Source organism: Notechis scutatus, chromosome 2 (assembly GCF_049901735.1).
Source record: "Notechis scutatus isolate UNSWTSFEM ecotype Mainland chromosome 2, rNotScu1.2, whole genome shotgun sequence".
NCBI lineage: Eukaryota > Metazoa > Chordata > Lepidosauria > Squamata > Elapidae > Notechis > Notechis scutatus.
The window spans coordinates 4,227,730-4,244,385 of record NC_142010.1 but is presented as its reverse complement, the minus strand read 5'-3'; the positions used below and the strand labels follow the sequence as shown (position 1 = coordinate 4,244,385).

General features: G+C 42.1%; 1 pseudogene across 1 annotated transcript in view; it reads left to right on the top strand.

The window, feature by feature from the left end:
• Positions 1-15,364, top strand: part of LOC113432612 (zinc finger protein RFP-like) — a 27,735-nt pseudogene extending 12,371 nt beyond the window's left edge. Inside the window, exons 5-7 of the transcript XR_015747070.1 lie at positions 12,427-12,545; positions 14,391-14,423; positions 14,771-15,364. The product of XR_015747070.1 is annotated as a zinc finger protein RFP-like (transcript). The remainder of the gene's footprint in view (positions 1-12,426; positions 12,546-14,390; positions 14,424-14,770) is intronic.
• Positions 15,365-16,656: the final 1,292 nt, after the last annotated feature.

Here is a 16,656-nt window from a genome sequence, read left to right as displayed (position 1 = left end):
GCATGTATGTATGTATGTATGTATGTATGTATGTATGTATGTATGGTATTCAGCTTTGTTCGGGTATTTTCCCACGTCATTATAGTTGTAGAAAATCACCGGCTTGATCCAAAAAAACGCACTGAGACATAATGGAGACCTAGAAGATGAACAGACCTATGGAACAGCTGTCCTGCCCTACATAAGAGGTACTACAGACTCAAATCAGTAAGATGCTACACAGACATCACATCAAGACTGCCTTCAAAACAGACAGAAAAATAGCAGCTATCCTAAGAAACCCCAAAGATAAAATTGACCTGGAAAACCAAGGCATATATGAAGTCCCCTGTGCATCATGCCCTGCCACATACATTGGACAGACCAATAGAAGAATAAGTACCCTCCTAGATGAACACAAAAATGCAGTAAAAAAGCTGGAACACAATTCCTCACTAGTCCAACACATGAAAGCCACAGGTCATAGCATCAACTTCAATGGCACCAAAACCCCAGCCACAGAATTATCAGAGAAGCCATAGAGATTGAAAAAAGACCTGAAAGCATGAATAGAAGAGATGATTCCACCAGACTGTCAATTATTTGGAAACCTGCACTCACAAACAAAGAAATCTCCACACCACTAGCCAGGCAAACACCTGGGCACAAACAGATCCCCCCTGATACCTCCAGCTCAAACACACCCCAACCAGGCACCCAGATGAAACCTAGCTTCCTAACAAATGATGGCCATCCATTTACTCGGAGCCATGCTGCACTAAAAGCCTCCAATACAGGAACACAATGTTGCCAGGAAATCAAGACACAAAAAAAGCCACAAAACAGACAGAAGATATTAGAAACACCAATCAGGGGAACTTCCGGTTTGTCGGCTTCGCCAGCGGCAGGGATTTGCGATCCTGCGCGATCCCTGCCGCGCTAGCCGCTTTGGTGTCTCCGATCTGCGGATCTGGAGGCTGGGGCTGCCACGAAGAGGCAGCCGAAGATAAGGAGGAGCTGGTGAGGGATTTGGGGGTGTTGCAGACCCCCTTCCCAGCCGGCAAAACCCCCTTTTCCCAAGACGGTCGAGCGGTGGTCTGTAACAGCCGCCTCAAAGAAGCCGGCAGCTGGGCAAGATTGAGCAGGAGGAAGAGAGGAGAAAATTGTCAAGAGAAAGTTTTTTTGGCTGACCCAGGATTTTAAGAGACGTTTAATCCTGAGAACTATGGTTTTTTGAACAACACTTCATTTCCAGAGGAGGATTACAAGCGGCAAAATTGAGTGCTGAAAGGGAAAGTTTACTCTCCTTTCTTATGGAATCAACAAATGGCCATTGAGAAACCTGTTGTTTTTTTATAAAAGGTAAAAACTTGGCTTCTTGTTTTAAGTGGGAAGGAAGAGGACTATATAAGAGGACTTTAAAGCCTTATTACAATTAATTTCTGGTCTCAAAATCTTCAAGGCATCCCCTCCAACAAAATCTTAATATATATATATATATATATATATATATATATATATATATATATATATATATATATATATATATATATGTTGTGATTCGGCATCTGCTACAGGTTTTTTGAATGACAGCTCCAGCGAGGAGGACTTATATGAATCAGCAAGTTCTAACGATGAGGAGGAGATGAATGCATTTGATTTGCAAGATCGGCTTGAACCTTCAAACTCCTCCACCCTTCAATTAGGTGGTCAGCCGGGAACGGGTGATAATGAGGAACAAATGTTATCTTCAGGTGAAGAAGATGATAATTTGGATGATTGCTGGGTAGATGTCAGGACAAGACGTCTCCTGACAAGGAGGAACCAACGAGGATACAGTAGGAGAGCAGACCAGCAATTAGACTAATTAGTTACTCTATAAAGGGAGAGATATGACTTTGCACTTTGTCCGGAACAAAGTGTCTATTTGCAAGAGAGAACTGAAGAGCACAGTTTGGAGGATTTTGATCTGAAATATCTTGTTGGGATTTGGATTTAATTCGTTGGAACTTCTACTTATTGGAATTATTTTGTGAAGGATTTTGATCTGAAGAATCTTGTTGAGTCTTGGATTTAGTTCGTTGGAACTTTTACTTATTGGAGCTATCTGTGAAAATTCCTGTTTGCTGCCTTTCTTTACAAGGACTGTTGCTTTCAGCCTTATCTGTTTACTTTAAAAGGTGGGACATAACATTTTCCTGTTTGCTGCCTTTCTTTACAAGGACTGCTGCTTTCAGCCTTAACTGTTTATTTTAGAAGGTGGGACATAACATTTTTGTTCCGGACCCAACAGACCATCTTTGCAACGATGGATTCAACTCAAATGCAACAATTGGTGGAGCAGCAACAGATGCAAATAAATCAATTACTCCAGAGCAACGTATCCTTCAAAATCAGGTAACACAATTATTATCGTCGTGTACAATTCTCAAACTGTTTCAGCTGCAGCTGGAGTTCCCCTGCACCCCTGTGAGAAAAATTCGATAGCTATGCCAGATAAATTTTCTGGGCAAACGGACATGTTTTCAACATTTTTGGGTCAGTGCCAATTGTATTTTTCTGTGAGGCCGGAGGATTTTCCAACCGATCGAGTTAAAATTGGCTTTATTATTAGTTTGTTAACCGGGCAGGCTGCCAAATGGGCTACTCCCTTATTAGTACAAGATAGTCCATTACTGGACGATTTCCAGGGGTTTATTCAACAGATGAACGTTATGTTTGAGAATCCAATTAAATCTCAAACTGTGGACAGAAAATTGAGGGATATTATTCAAGGTAAACACTCATTGCAAGAATACGTTGCAGAATTTCGCTTGTTGTGTATGGACTCCACCTGGAATGAACCAGCTCACATGGCAGCATTCCAAGAGGGTTTGTCCGACATTATCAAGATGAACTAATTCATGCAGAGCGTGCTTCAACTTTGGACACATTGATTACTCAATGCTTACGTATTGAAGCTCGCCACAACATCGTGGGTGTAAACGGACCGTTGCAGAGCCACCTGTGTTTCCTCGCTCACGCACCCCGCCTATGAGGGTTTTCCAATCCAGAATTCCAGCAGAGGAGCCGATGGAGATAGGCGCACTCCGCCCTCGCTTAACAGTTCAGGAACGATCGAGAAGATTTCAGGAAGGTTTGTGCCTTTATTGCGGGGTTCGGGACATTTTGCAAATTCCTGCACTCGGAAGGGGACTCGTGGACCTGTATCAAAACCCATTGCTGGTCCGTCGGGAAACGGGTAGGCCCGACTCAGGGAAACCCTAGGTCGGGCACAGTATTCACTTTCATCTCAAATTGCTGAAGTTAATTCTGGCCCTCCTCGACATTTACTTTTGGACACTCGCATATTCTTGCAATCTCGGAAGGAGGGAATCCCTGCCGTGGCACTGGTGGATTCAGGGGCTACGACTAGCTTTATGGATTATGATTTCGTAAAACATTTCAAAGTTCCTTTAGTGCCTGTGAATCCCCCATGCAGGTGGAAACCGTAGATGGGCGCGAACTCAAGTCGGGACCTATTCGCTTGCCACCCAACCACTGCGTATGCGTATTGGGGATCACGAGGAGGCGATAAGTTTTTATATCACTGAACCTCCATCTTCCTTTGGTGCTCGGAGTATCCTGGCTGCGTCTACACGATCCGTTGGTGGCTTGGGCGCAGAACGCTGTTTCTTTTCCAAGCCTGCAATGTGTGGACCACCTGAGACATGTCTGCGCAGGCCAACATATTGTCGCTTCTGCTGCCTCGATTCCTTCAGAGCTGTCGGATTTCCCGATGTTTTCAGTGAACAGGAGGCAGATCAATTACCACCACATCGTGTTTACGACTGTCCCGTGGATTTGATACCGGACGCTCCATTACCAAAGGGGAGGTTGTATTCTTTGTCTGAGCCTGAACTAGTTGCACTTCGAGAATTTTTGAATAAAAATCTAGCTCGGGGATTTATTCGACCTTCGTCATCCCCTCTTTCAGCACCCGTTCTCTTTGTCAAGAAGAAGTCGGAGAACTTCGCCTTTGTTGTGACTATAGACGCTAAATGCTATCACTGTGAGAAATAGCTATCCTTTACCGCTCATCTCCGAATTGTTGGAGCGGTTACGGAAGCTACAATTTTCACGAAACTTGACTTACGTGGAGCTTACAATTTGGTTCGGAGTGTAAGGGAGACGAGTGGAAGACGGCTTTTGGCACTCGTTATGGTCATTTCGAGTACACCGTTATGCCATTTGGTTTGACCAACGCTCCTGCTGTATTTCAACATTTAATGAACGATATCTTTCGAGACATGTTGGATAAGTTTGTTGTCATATATTTGGACGACATTTTGATTTATTCAAAATCTAAAGAGCAACATCTTCAGCAGGTGCGTCAAGTGCTTCAGCGTCTTCGGGAACATAAACTTTATGCTAAATTAGAAAAATGTTTTTTTTTCAGTCGCTCATCGAATTCTTGGGACACATTATTTCTCCTGTGGGCATTGCTATGGACCCCAAAAAGGTTGAGGCGTTGTGTAGTTGGGAAGCTCCTCGTCGGGTTAAAGATGTGCAACGACTTTTAGGATTTGCCAACTATTATCGGACTTTCATTCCAGGTTTTGCGTAAGATAATGGATCCCATAACCCAGCTTCTTTGTAAGAAGGTTCCATTTGTGTGGGGGCCTCCACAACAACAGGCTTTTGACACTTTGAAAAAGCATTTATAACTGAACCCATATTGAAGCATCCTGATCCGGATCGCCCATTTGTGGTCGAGACAGATGCTTCTAATGTCGCCATCGGAGCAGTGCTGTTACAAGCTTCGGAGGATGGCGCTCTTTTGTTTCCTTGCGCTTATTATTCTAGGAAGCTTACAGCTTCGGAACGCAACTATACCATTTGGGAAAAAGAGTTGTTAGCTATTAAGGTTGCTTTTGAGACTTGGAGACATCATTTGGAGGGAGCTCGACACAAGGTGGAGGTTCGACAGATCATAGGAACCTGGAACATTTGACCACGGCTAGGAAATTGAATCAAAGGCAGATTCGTTGGTCGTTATTTTTGCCAGATTTAATTTCTCGGTTACTTACGCCCAAGTGGTCAGAACCGGAGGGCGGATGCATTATCTCGAAACCGGAGTATACTTATGCCAAGATCCTCTTCCTTTACGGACAGTGTTACCACCGGAATCTCTAGCCGTACTGCAGGAACCGGTAGATTTACGGGCCCAACTACGAGGCGCAACGTTTGGATGTGTGGACGCAGCAGAGACGGGAGGACATTGGCCCAACTTCTCCATGGTCTTTTGAAGACGATCTGCTTCGATATCGGGGTTTATTATATGTGCCTACCAGACCGTTGAGGGCTCTCATCATGACACAATGTCATGATAACCCAGCCGCTGGTCATTTTGGATTACACAAGACCTTGCATTTGGTCACTCGGACTTTTTGGTGGCCTCGAGTTCGTCATGATGTGTCTTCTTACGCCGCTTTATGCGTTCAATGTAGGCAAGCGAAAAGCAGCATCCGTGCACCTCCTGGACTTTTGCAACCCTTGCCGACTCCAAGTAGACCATGGGGAGCGATCTCTATGGACTTTCTGACACATTTACCGTCTTCATCGGGTTCACAACAGTGCTTGTGGTAGTGGATATGTTGACTAAAATGGCCCATTTCATTCCCTGTCGGAAATTACCATCGTCCCGCACTCACGGCTCAGTTATTTTTGCAACATATCTTCCGCCTACATGGACTGCCTGATAGAGTGGTTTCTGATCGTGGGGTCCAGTTTACGGCAGAATTTTGGAAACAGTTAATGGCGGCTTTGCAAGTGAAAGTATGTTTAGCGCCAGCGCACCATCCGGAAACTGATGGCGGGACGGAGAAGGTGATTGGGATTCTTACTCAATATTTGAGATGTTTTGTTAATTTGCCACAAAACGATTGGGTGAAATACCTCCCGTTAGCAGAATTCGCGTTAACAACTCGCAGCATACCTCCACCCGTGTCACGCCATTTTTTGCAAATATGGGTTATCATCCCGCTTTCTTCCCATTAACTATGATGGATTCCCGGTTCCTGAGACCCGAGAGTTTTTGGAAGAACTACACGCAGTTCGTCTACTGATACAACAATTGAACAAGGCAAAAGAAGATTATAAGCGGTTTGCAGATCGGTCCCGTCGAGATACACCTCCGTTAGTTGTGGGTGATAAAGTGTGGCTATCTACAAAACATCTGAAGGTCGATCGCCCTATTAGAAAACTTGATCATCGGTTTATTGGTCCGTCTCGATTGAGGCAGTTATTAATCCCGTGGCATACCGCCTCACTTTGCCACGATCCATGCGTATTCACCCCGTCTTTCATCGATCTCTTTGATTCCTGATTCTTCTGTTTGTCGATTACGTGATTCTGCTGAACCGGGTCCGTTATCATTGCCTTCTGAGGAGCCTGCTGTTGACGATACGGTGGTCGACGCCCTGATTCCCGCTGGCTCAAAGGTCGCCCAGTATTTGGTCAGGAGGAGGGTAGATGACTCGGAGGTTTGTTCCTGGACGGATGCGTCTACACTTCATGCTTCGGATCTGCTTCGAGACTTTCATGCACGCTTCCCTTCGAAACCGCATCCGGATCGCCAGACCCGGGGGAAGGGCCCTGCGGTGAGGGATAGTGTTGTGATTCCGGCATCTGCTACAGGTTTTTTGAATGACAGCTCCAGCGAGGAGGACTTATATGAATCAGCAAGTTCTAACGATGAGGAGGAGATGAATGCATTTGATTTGCAAGATCGGCTTGAACCTTCAAACTCCTCCACCCTTCAATTAGGTGGTCAGCCGGGAACGGGTGATAATGAGGAACAAATGTTATCTTCAGGTGAAGAAGATGATAATTTGGATGATTGCTGGGTAGATGTCAGGACAAGACGTCTCCTGACAAGGAGGAACCAACGAGGATACAGTAGGAGAGCAGACCAGCAATTAGACTAATTAGTTACTCTATAAAGGGAGAGATATGACTTTGCACTTTGTCCGGAACAAAGTGTCTATTTGCAAGAGAGAACTGAAGAGCACAGTTTGGAGGATTTTGATCTGAAATATCTTGTTGGGATTTGGATTTAATTCGTTGGAACTTCTACTTATTGGAATTATTTTGTGAAGGATTTTGATCTGAAGAATCTTGTTGAGTCTTGGATTTAGTTCGTTGGAACTTTTACTTATTGGAGCTATCTGTGAAAATTCCTGTTTGCTGCCTTTCTTTACAAGGACTGTTGCTTTCAGCCTTATCTGTTTACTTTAAAAGGTGGGACATAACATTTTCCTGTTTGCTGCCTTTCTTTACAAGGACTGCTGCTTTCAGCCTTAACTGTTTATTTTAGAAGGTGGGACATAATATATATATATATATATATATATATATATATATATATATATATATATATATATATATATATATATATATATATATATATATAATTAAGATTTTGTTGGAGGGGATGCCTTGAAGATTTTGAGACCAGAAATTAATTGTAATAAGGCTTTAAAGTATAGATTGGAGGTTTTTTCCTTTCCCTTTGATACCTCCCCAGGAAGAGAAAGTGAGAACTTTGTGTATTGTTTGGACTGATTGACTCTCTCTGGAACTTTGGGGAATTGCTCTAATTTTTGAAACATTTTGGTTGCTTTAAGAAGAAGAATAAAGAATGGCTTTATCTGTTGATGAACTTAGAGAATACGAAGAAAAAAAGGACGCTGTGAAAAAAGCCTTTCTCTTTTTAGAAATGGCGCTTGTTAATTATCAAATACAACAACAGATGAAGGAAATGGAAGGAGAGAAGAAGAAGAAGACGCCATCTTCAATGAATCTAAAAATTTAGTTAAGAGAGAAAGGAGAAAGAAAGGAAGGAAAATGAAGGACTTAAGACTTAAAAAAATACTTAAGAAAGGAAAAAATAAGATGCAAAACCAACTCAATGTTAATGTTATTGAGCAAAAGGAGAAAGGAATACAACAGAGAGGGGAAGCTAAAGGGGGAGGAAAAAAGGTTAGGTGGGATAAGAAAGGAAGGGAAAAGGGAGGGGAAAGCCACAAAGGTATAAAACAAGATGGAAAAAAAGGAATTTTGTTTAGGGATAAAGGGTAATGTATAATTTCTTTAAAAAAGAAGATTCTGCAAGGTACATAAGATGGTATTGTAGTATTTGTATTAGAAATAGAAAACTAGAATGTTATAAGAATTAACAAAAGATTAAAATATTGAAATGTTTAGTAATGATAGATTTTAAAATTTAATAAAAGATGAAAAGGAATGTTTAAAATATTGAGTTTAATTAAAAAGTTTAATTTACTGTTGTTTTGATCTTATTATAAACTCATTATTGTAGCACTTGTTTCTTGAAATAGACAATTGGAATGTTATAAGATTTAAAATTTAGATTTATTATTTAATTATATTAATTATTATGGATTTATTATTTTCTTTCTTTAGAGGTTAGTAGGTTGAATGTACTAAGCAGAATCAGATTGGGAATTTTAAATATTTTTAGGGGGAGGATAGAAAGGCATCATACCTTGATCAGCGATTTCAGGTGAAATTCTTTTTTTTTTTTTATTTGCTCTAGGGAATGAGATAAATGGATAATTTGGAGAATGGACAAAAAATATAAATATAATGATTTAAATCAAAATGAATTAAATAAAATAGAAATAAGAAGAGTGAAAAGCGGGGAGAAGTTATATAGAAGATATAGAATGGTAAATAAGCTAGGTAATGGTATATAAGATGAGCACGAATTTAATTGAAGTCCATACAAAGAGAGGTAATCTGGGGCCAAACTACTTTCTTAAAAGAAGTTTTTATGTTTTTGTGTTTTGTATGTCTATGTTTTCTTTGAGAATTAATAAAACCTCGGAGGAATGTTGGATGAGAATAATGTTAAACAAGACAGAGAGGAATGAAGATGATATTGAAATGGTGAAAAACAGAATGATGTTGTATAAAATAATATTTTATTTGACTTGTAAAGTTAATAATGGAGGTTTTATGTATTTAAAGGTTAACGATGGTTTGTTTGTCTTCAAAATCAATAAAATTTGTTTCAAAAAAAAAAAAAAAAAGAAACACCAATCAAGCAGAACACAGAAAACTCCAAGACCAATAAACACAGACCAAGACTCCCAACCAATCAGGATGAAGAAAAAACCATTCTGGCACAGCAGTAGGCTAGCCCCAAATTTAAAACTGAAACAACTGTAAAAGTCTGACTCACAGATGAACACTACAGAAGCCTGATGATGGCAGATGAGATTCTGCCGAAACGTTGCTACAACTTTAAAAGCACAACTACAATGATGTGGGAAAATACCCGAACAAAGCTGAATGCCATACATACATACAGACATACAGACATACAGACATACTGTAATTGTGTTGGATTCAACCGGGTTATAATTTTTCTTAGGCAAAAAAGTAAAAACAATACCTCTAAAAGGTTGAACAGCTGGAGAAAAAAGAGCAATGGGAGTTTTTTCATTAAAAAAATGGAAGTACTTTATATGTCTGTTAGTGTCTGCAATTTTCAGCCTAGCAGAGGCTCCTTTCAATGCTTCGTCTCTTTGTTTTTTAGGACATTGGAAGCATCTTGAAGAAGTAAGTGAATCCACCCTTTTCTTTACAGTCTCAGAGATTTGCAGATCCTCCAGCAGTTTTCCTATTTTGGAAAGTTCTGGCTGTATTTAGCAGTATTTTAATGTAAAGAGAATGTACTGTACTTCAGGGCTTTTTAGACATTTCCTCAGATAACTTCAACACAATATAATTAGAAATGTTTGATATGATCAAGTATTATGGTTGGTTTCACAGTCAGCCAGATGTTTAGATTGAATTTGGCATTTTTATCCACCTACTGAGTCCTTCCCAAGAAGAGACAGATGTTTGATGGTTTTAAAGGTATCATTGTAGGATGTAAGCTGTTCCAAGTAATGCAACTATTATAAATACATGCCGATTGGCAAGCACCCGAATTGTAATTACAGGGACACTGTGACAGATGTTAACTGCGATTTTATTGCATTACCTTTAAGTTTAAGTTTATTGTCATTGAACCTCGTACAATGAAATTAAATGCCATCTTCAGTATACATCATACATAAGAAAACTATAAATAATAATAATAATAAAATAAATAGAAATAGAACAACTATGGCAAAGGCAAGCCAGGGTAGTCCCAAAAGAACTGGAGCACCACTTGAACACCATTGGCATTGACAAATTTGCCATCAGTCAATTGCAGAAGGCAGCTTTACTTGGAACAGCTTCGATCCTGCGGCGATATCTGTAGCACCATCAAACATCCAGATTTGCCCATCCCAGGTCATTGGTAAGGACTCGATAGGTAGACAAAAATGCCAAACCCAGTCCGAACATCTGGCTGACTATGCAATAATAATAACAATAATAACAAAACAAAAAAACAGACATCCTTCACATTCTACACAATTGAATTGAAAACCCTTGATGCTGCATTAGTATTGCGTTATACAGTAGAATTCAACATAGGGATAGAAGCTGATTTTCAGCCTATTTGTCCTTGTTTTTATTATCCTGTACTGTCTGCCAGATGGCAATAGTTCAAAAAAAAAAAAAAAAGGTTGCCCAGGATGAGATGAATCTTTGAGAATATTTTGAACTTTCTTAAGGCAGTGGGAGCTATAAAGCTCTTCCAAAGAGGGGAGAGGTCAACCAATGATCCCCTGGGCAATGATGTTAATTCTCTGGAGCACTGTCCTATCTGCCACTGTGTAATTAGCAAACCATACACAGGTGCTGTAAGTTAAGATACTCTCTATAGTGCAGCGGTAGAAGGTCACCAGGAATTTTTCATTCAGTTATTGTTTCCTGAGAAGTCTCGGGTAGAATAATCTCTGGGCCCTTTTGACCAGTACTGCAGTGTGAGCGCCCCAGGTCAGGTCCTCGTTTATGGTAACACCCAGAAACTTAAAACTGGCCACTTGCTCCACTTGGTCTCCAATGATAACCAAGGCCTGGATGTCTGATATATTCCTTCTGTAGTCCACTATAAGCTCCTTGGTCTTATTGGTGTTAAGGACCAAATTATTGTCTCCACACCATGAAAGCAACCGGTCCCCCCGGAGATGAGTCCCACCACGGTTGTATTATCTGCAAATTTAGTAGTGGCGTGAATGGGAATGCAGTCATGTACATAAAGAGTATAGAGTAAGGGACACAACACACAACCCTGTGGTGTACCAGTATTAAGAATAAGGACCGAGGAGGTGTGATTACCTAATCTGACCCCCTGAGAGCAGCCAGACAGGAAATCCATAATCCAAAGGTAGATTGAATGAAAAAGCCCAAGGTCCTTAAGTTTAGACACTAGTCTATGTGGAAGAATTGTGTTAAATGCAGAACTAAAATCCATCAAGATGAGTTTGAATGTTAAATCCATCGTCTAATTACCTTTGTCACCCCTATTAGTCATCGGTCATTTGGTAAGATACAATCCATTGTTTTGGCCAAGAGACCCACAAGAATTTTCAAGAGTAGGGAGCCCAAAACTGAAACTTAGTGGCCTCTACTAGATCTCTTGTTTAACTTGATGAAGGTGGATGAGTGAAGTTCTGGATGAGGATCCACTGGGTCACCATGGTGCCCATATTTGAATAGCTGGCCAGAGAAATGACTGAAGCCTGGGAAACGGGGGCCCTTGTCAGTCAACAGGAGTGCTGATTTACCACCAGCTCACGAGGTACTTAGGAGCCAAGGACGGGGCCACACAAGAAAAAGGCATTCTGTGAATTAATAGGTGGCCATCAACACCCCACTTAACCAGTGAAAGCCACACACAACCAGGGACCACATAAACACAACGTGTAGAACAGCCCAGGGCACACATTCTGGCGAGGGAGAGAGAAGTTCCCTGAGGATGGGCTCCAGCCTGGGTCCAAAAGCTCAGAAGAGAAAACCTCTGGTAACCAACCCAGATCGGATCCTATAGCTATCCAATCCTCAAGCACCGTCTGATGCTTTAGGAAGCTGCTTCTATTGGCAGGTTGATAACGGTTACAGGAACTGGGCATGGCTAGTCCAGGGAAGAGAAGGGCCAGGGGAGACACGATAGCCGTGTTCCAGTATGTGAGGGGCTGCCACAGAGAGGAAGGGGTCAAGCTGTTTTCCAAAGCACCTGTAGGCCAGAAAAGGAATAAGTGGATGGAAACTGATCAAAGAGAGGTTCAACCTAGAAATAAGGAGAAATTTTCTGACTGAGGAGAATGAACCCATGAAACAGCTTTGCCTTCAGACGTTGTGGGGGCTTCATCACGAGAAGCTTTCAAGAAGAGGCTGGACTGCCATCTGTCAGAAACGGTGTCGGGTCTCCTGCTTGGGCAGTTGGGGGGGTTGGACTAGATGACCTTCCAACTCTGTTATTCTGTCCTTTTGTCTTGCCAGATTCCAGGCTAAGGAAACATATGAGAATCCGGTGGATTTACTTCTAGAGCCGAAGTGGACAATCTGGGATTGCAGTGATGTAATTCCGCTTCTGAAAAATGCCATGAAAAAATTGAGAGGTAAAAAAATAGCCGCTGGGGTTTTACTGGATGACATTTTGAGCATCCAAGAGAGATTCTGGATCACTGTCAGGGGGATCAAAGAAGGATCAATTTCAGGATGAGTGGAAGAGAGATCCTTATTTTTCTGGGGGAAGGCCTTGTGTCTTGGCACCAGGAGGGGAAGAGGAGCTTTCTGGTTGCTCCCATTACAGATTTGCTAAAAATGGGACATTTACAAGCAATTCTCAACTTACAACAGTTCGCTTAGTTCACAGTTAGAATGGCAGTGAAAAAGTGACTTATGACCATTTTTCACAGTTATGACCATTGTATCATCTCCACAACCCACGTGATTTACTTTTGGGTGGTTGAGGACGGGTTCATATTTATGACGGTTGTAGTTGGGAACACAGGCAGCAATCAGAAGGAAAAGAATTGGTCAGGAAAGCGTTTTTTCAAAGAAGGAGGTGGCCAAAGAGAGCAGAGTCCAAATATGAGGTGCAGGGAGACACTCTGTCACAGAAGAAATATGGATGGCACAGGAATGAGAAAAGTAGTTTAAAAACAAACAAACTGCGGACTGGATTACAAACTCCAGTTGCAAGGAAACCCCTCTTCCAGGGTCAGTTTCTTAAGGCAGTGAAATTGGGCACGTGATATAATTCTTTGCACTGGAAGGTTCAAGGGGTTTCTGAATTGGGATATTCCCCCTCCCTCCCCTCCCCCCTTTTGCTTCTCTGACACTCGTTGGGAGGACTGGAAGACTTCTGGTTGGTGGCAGAGAGGACAACAGAAGGGATCCTTGAGGCTATACAGACTCAACTTTAGGCAGCTTTAGTCTATCAGAATTTTGCCTACAACTAGTCAAGGCAAGATGATCTTCTCCTTAGCTGCATTTCTTTCCTTTCTCTCCTTCAGCCTTTTTCTAACCCCAACTTTTCACTGCACTTTCTAGTTTGCACCCATTGTCCTTTCTTCCTATAGCCAGAAGGGTTTCTCTCCTTGCTTGGGCCGTTCCCTTGGCTGCCTTTTCTGGGCTGAGTCTCCTTTTCTTTCTTCCTCTGGCGTTTCCTCTGCTGTGACTTTTGCTCAAGGAGCCCTTGCAATTTGCTTTGTTGTTCCACAGTCAACTTTCCTTGACTTGCTTCTCAACTCACTTTTTCTTTTCTTTCTGAGTCTATTCAGAAAATCCTATCCCCACTCCCACCCCCTTTCTGGTTTACATTCCCCAGAGGGGTAATTAAACGTGTCCTTCTTTTCAACAGATTCTACTTGTCATAGAAAAGGGACTGGTGGCTTGGCTGAGGTTTCTTGGATTCTCACTTGGATCCTCCCCCCCCCTCTCTCTCATGCATTTGAGCATGCAAGAAGGGGCAGGAAAGGAGAAAGGGAAAGAGGAAAGAGAAGGAAAAAGAAGAAAAGATGGGAAGAGAGCAAGGAAGGAAAAATAAAGAAAGAGGGGAAGGAAGATGTTAGAATGAAGAGGGGAGGAAAAAGAAAAGGAAGGAAGGAAGGAGAGTATAATGAGAGAGGGAGAGTCTGAGGGAAGTCCTGCCTTACCCCTTGGTCACCACAGGAGCCCCCCCTACACAAGTCTCGTGTCACTCCCACCAAGCCACGCCCACATATGGCCACACCCACCCCAGCCCTCTGAGGTCAAACACAACCCTGATGCGGCCCTCAATGAAATGGAGTTTGGCACCCCTGATATATAGCCACCACCGACATTTTAGCTTGTAGCTTTCCTTCTTCCTTATTTCCTGATTTGAGTCCAAAGAAAGGAAACCAGGGTATCTGAGTGAGGCCCTTCTGTTGCTCCAATTCCAGGGATGAGATGCTGAATCCCCCTCTTTTCTTCCCCAGATACTCTGGAAAGTGGACTTCAACTACAGGAAGGTAAATATGAATGATAGGAATTGCAACTGCTTGCTATTTTAAGCTGTGATGCCAGTAACCTTAAGAGAAACATAGATTAACAAAAAAGAAAAATATAGGATTAAATACCTTAATATACCTTAGATACCAGGAAACTTTAATGATTGTATGATTTGTGAACTATTCTTTTCCATTAATATGTACAATATGAGCTTATACAGCAGAGACAAATTCCTTGTGTGACTGATACACACTTGGCCAAATAAAGCTGTTGTTCTGTTCTGTTCTTTTCACACACTAGGCCTGCAACTGAAGCTCTTGTTCTTTTCCTTCCTTCCTTCCTTCCTTCCTCCCCTTCCCCCTTACAGTGAATGTAACTCTGGATCCATGCACAGCTGATCCTGACTGCCTTAAGATCTCCGAAGATCGAAAAAGTATCACAGGACTTAAGGGATGGTCCACTAAAGGTTTTGTCCTTGGCTGTCAGATGTTCTCATCAGGGCGACATTTCTGGGATGTTATTGTAGGTGTTACAGGAGAATGGAGTGTAGGGGTTACCAGCAAGCCAGTGAACTTTAAAGATGTTTATGAGCAGACCAGGCAGTGGCAGATTTGGGAATGGGAAGGACAATACACGGCCGTGTCTCCATCAAAATGCTTTGAACTTGTCCTGTCTGAGAGGCCCATGAGAATCCGCATCTCTCTCAACTGCGAAGGGGGACAAGTGAGCTTCTTTGATGCCAGGACCGCAGCTCTGCTCCATACATTCTCAGACGCTTCCTTGGTTGGAGAGACCCTCCTGCCCTTTTTCTACTTGGGAGAGGGCACCTGCGTGACACTCCCCTAACAGGTTAGGTGGCCTTGTAAATTGAAGGAGTGGATCAATCAATTGATCTAGAGAGAAATAACCTGACCATCATTTACATTTGTCTGAATTTAAAAAAAAATGAGGTGTCTTTGAAGCTTCATAGGTTTTAGCATCATGTGTTCAGTTGTATGAATATTAAAGATATCTTATCTTACAGCTAAACCCATAAATTGTATTTTCAGATGTCTGTCATAGCTCTTTCATTTATGTATCAGGCTTGTTTGTTTGAACAATGGCTGATGATCTCTTTCTATCAGTCCATGATAGAAAGTGTCCTCACATGCTGTGTAACAGTGTGGTACGCTGGTTCAACTGCCGTGGACAGGAAGACACTTCAGAGAGTGATTAATTGGGCACAAGGAACCACTGGAAGACATCGCCAGGTCTCGCTGTTTCAGCAGAGTAAGGGAGATACTGAGGGACGATTCTCATCCTGGTCAGTGTCTTTTCTCACTTTTACCGTCAGGCAGAAGACACAAAAGTAGAGCCAGCCCCACAAACAGGTTTATAAACAGCTTTTATCCATGGGCTGTCAGACTCCTAAATACAACTAAAATTGCTCCATGCGTACATGGAAACGTATGACTGTTTTCTCTCTAATTACGTGTATAAGGACCATTTCCTACATTATTCATGTTGTCTTGTATTTTAGTTATGGATTGCACCAGTAGAGGCTGAATCAATTTCGTTGTACATATGTACAATGACAATAAAGTTTGTTATTATTATTTGACTTCTACAGACCCCAAATTGAGAGCCACTGATCTAGCCCAACAGAATCTCAAAGGGATGGGGATTACAGCCAGGGATCTCCCAAGGCAGGTCAACAAAGTCAAGATGGCAGCCAGACCTGCCTTTTACCCATATGTAAATAAGGGGCGGGGCTTCCATCCTTTAAGCCTTTGTTGACTCCTCCTAAGGTTGTTCCTGCTCTGCAGCATCTCCCCACTTCTGAGGGAGCAGGCAGGGCCTTCGAAATGGTCTGTGAAAATCCATGGGGAGATGGGATTTTGTTGAGGTAATTCCCCGTTTGGAGAATGAGCACATACAGGGAGACGTATTTGAGAGAAGTGTTTGAAAAATACACACACACAGCACACAGATACACTGTAGACTTACATCAAATCCATGAATATCAGTCAATTAGGAAGAAACGGCAAAACTTTCCAACAGAAGGAAACAGACTCACTGAGACTTCTTCTGAGACTAAGACTTAAAGAGACTAAAACAACCCAGGTTTCTGGCTCCATCTTATGGCCGTTTGAAAAACCACACCCAATTGCAGTTTTTGCAATCTCTTAAAGACATAGTACGAAAATGTCTATCCTGGTTTATATATTTCCAACCCATATAGCTGTTAGGTGACTTACATTCCTAACATTCTCC